This window comes from Helianthus annuus, chromosome 9 (genome assembly GCF_002127325.2).
Source record: "Helianthus annuus cultivar XRQ/B chromosome 9, HanXRQr2.0-SUNRISE, whole genome shotgun sequence".
NCBI classification, from domain to species: Eukaryota; Viridiplantae; Streptophyta; class Magnoliopsida; order Asterales; family Asteraceae; genus Helianthus; species Helianthus annuus.
Window position 1 is genome coordinate 131,500,317 of NC_035441.2, and position 3,469 is coordinate 131,503,785.

The 3,469-nt window shown below is 36.4% G+C and overlaps 1 long non-coding RNA gene across 1 annotated transcript; it reads right to left on the minus strand.

Moving 5' to 3' along the window:
• Positions 1 to 783: 783 nt before the first annotated feature.
• On the minus strand, positions 784 to 2,632 carry LOC118482107. The gene is made up of 3 exons (XR_004867265.1): positions 2,591 to 2,632; positions 1,974 to 2,065; positions 784 to 1,009 (listed from the first exon to the last, which is right to left on the minus strand). It is a non-coding gene; the product is annotated as an uncharacterized LOC118482107 (long non-coding RNA).
• Between the last annotated feature and the right edge of the window lie 837 nt (positions 2,633 to 3,469).

Sequence of the window (3,469 nt, forward strand, 5' to 3'; positions counted from 1 at the left end):
ATTTTGCTTATCTGATTCATTTGGGTACTTTTTAAGTTAGTCCCATTTACCCCACCCTTACTACATCGGATGTAAACGTGTCCGCCATAAGAAGTTCATGGTATCATATGCCGCTACTTACTTGGCCAGAGTAAGCGATTAACACATGACACGCATGACCTTTTTACAGTTTTCACATCACGCCCTATGTAAGTAATACCTCTATCTGTTTTTCTTGGAAACAATATCCCGGATAGGTTTTCTATTCAGGTCTTTCCAAGTTTTCAATCTACATATGCAACTTTCAGTCTCTACATATCTGTTGCATATTACTATTTATGCAATGATTTAAAACGTGCACCTGATAATGCTTGCCCTAACGGGCTTCTCTTGCCATTAGCCTTGTTCGCGGTGCGATTTAGTCCTTGATGGGCATGTTCCTCTTGTCATGCCTCGGACTGTTCCTCTATCACATCTTGCATTTGTTTAACCTTTGTCATCTTTAAATGTAAGTGTCCTTCAATCAAGACATTCACAAAGTTAGTAATGTCAACCTTACTAAATGCCTGTATCATAGTACAAAGGCTTTTCTACTATATGTGTCAACGCACGTAATGTTGTTAACCATATCTATCATTTAATTTGGGGTAACGTGTATTTCACGATAACCCTATGTGTTGTTTACAACACTCTAATACGCTAAACGATTAACATACATACACTTACCGGATTTGCGATCAAGCCTCGAACCGAACACATTTGTCAACAACCTTGAGCTCTGATTACCAACTTGTAACACTCTAGTTATTATTTTAAAGGTTTTCGTATAAATTACGAAAACAGACATGTATTTAGTGTTATGTATCCTTAGACAATTCCGAGTAAATTAAAACTTTTACAATTCATAAGCTATTCTATGAACGTGATTGGGTTCGTCTTTAAAATTTACAACGAGGCAATGTGCGGAAGCATGAGTCTTTATTGTGTTCGGTTCTTCAGTTTGATCGTCTTCCGGCATCCCATAGTGTACCTACATTTCATAAACATGAAATGCTTAGTCATACAGGGTTTTAAACGTGTCTAAACGGGTTCGAGAAACAATTGATAACAAAACAACAATTTCAACCTGACCTCCACCGTAAATTACGGTGGCACCGTAATTTACGGTGGCCACTGGTTTTACATGCCCCTACCGTAAACCAGTAGGGGGCTATCGTAAGACTTTCATCTCCACCGTAAATTACGGTGGCACCGTAATTTACGGTGGACTCTGCATCCAGCTTTTCCAATTTGCCGCAATTTTGACCCATTCATGTTTTTATCAAACGAAACATGTTTGTTTGATCCTTATTCTCACGGTAATCATAATTTCAATAATTACTATCATATTAGGTTCAAGTCACGGGTTCCTTACGTATCTTAAACCCATTTACGCTCCTATGCATGTTTTGACCCTTTAAGGGTGTTTATGCATATTTTGATCATGACACGCTCTCATTCATTTCTAGCATTATCATACAACATTTCTTATCAAGTTATCTTCCACCACAAACTTATTTGTGGTGGACTTAAGGGGGAAATCTAAATAATCCGAGTTTTTCTCGTCGGATTACTAAATTTACGACAAAGACTTGTATAGAGTCATTTGACCAAAGGTTTACATCTTTTGCGACTTAATACTTATTTCAATTACTTACTTGATCGTAAAACTCGTTTCAGAACTACCTTTAAAGGTAGTTTGTCCAATTTAGCTTATAAGGGCGTTTTAGTCCGTTTAGCCAATCATTTACGATGAAGGACTTTTGGAAGTATATTCGACCCGAAATCCCTCTTTTAACTTATGATTTTGTTTGAAAAGTCATTAAGCTTCCCAACGCAATGTTCACTATATTAAACATTTGGTTTACTTATCAAGTAACCAAATGTTTATTTTGACTTCTATTAGCACTCGTTGAACCACATATTCTAAATGAGTGTTACCCTGTTTCACATACCTGGCGCGGGTCAATATATCAACCCGTTTTTAATACCTTGCTTTTATAACCGCTAATCCATGGCGTTGCTAATACCCATTTCACATTTACTCCTGAAATAATATAACTCGACAATAATCATTAGTCGTTATTGTCAAGAGGTGATATCTTCACCTTTTGACCCGTTTGGTCTAAGTGACCGCTTAGGTTGACGAGATGGCATTTATTACCAACTCATCTATACGACTCGCTCCGGTTTACACCGTGCGGTCATTTCACCTATTGATCGTTCCCTAACGCTTTTTAGCCTATCATAGCTTACGCCATTCGGTGCCTTTCGAAATCAATAGTTATGGTCAACACGTGACCAATTTACCGTTTTACCCTTATCGTTTGTTTTGGTTTACCCTAAAAGGCAACAATTCCAACGTTTCATTTCCCTTTTGTCATAAAATAATCGAATTACTGATTTTAAGTCTTTTCTAAACCATCAACATGGTTTCTTGTCATGCTTGTCTAACTTGTTCCGTGCGTCTACATGCCGGAACATCATACCGCAAATTATGTATTTATCTTATTCGTAACTAATACGATAAGAGGATATTCTAAAATACAAGACTAGTGTAAGCCATACTTACCTCGCATCCGAATACGCTTTTTCTTCTCGTGCTTGATTCGTTTGACCGCTTCTTTCCCAAGCCTCCACCTAGCTTGTAGAGAGTGTCAAACTATTATTATAATCCGTTTTATCCCATGTCTCATGTAATTAGTCAAATTTGCCAATTACATGTTTTAATTGAATTTCAACACTTTACTTCTCATGTAGGCATTTTATCAAACACCTAATAGGCATACTTCTACACATTTGCTAACTAGTTCACAACTAGTTATTTTTACCAAGATTAACATCAAAATTCAAACTTTCATGTCTAGTGTTCATGAACTACACTTAGTACTAGTATCATAACATCAATATTCATCAATTTAACACTCTAATTCAAGTGTTCATCTTCTTGTCATAAAACCCACTTAGCACACATATGGGTAATCATCAAATTTCTATTTTTCAACACTAGTTTATCAAATTATTAACTAGGGTTGTTCCTAAACATGGATTTCATCACAATAACACTCATAGATTCAACATTCATTCCAGAATTTCGATTATGATTGTTCATCATAATCTCAAAGTATCACCAAATCATAAAATTCGACATACCTTGTGATCCCCACGACTAGGTGATCATTTATATGTGTTCATGCATCGATTTGGGTCTTGATTTGAGCTTCAATTTGTTGAGATTGTTGGAGCTAGGGTTTTGGAGCTCTTGCTCCTTCTCCTGGACTACTTCACGCACGCACACACACACATCTAGTGTGTGTGTTGTGTTATATTTTTAAGTTATAATTCCATTTTCAAGTTACCCGACTTTGGTCCCCCGTGTTTGGTTAGTTATTAATTAGGTTACAACCTAAATTACTTTCAATAATATTCCCACTTATTAACTAGGTTTTAC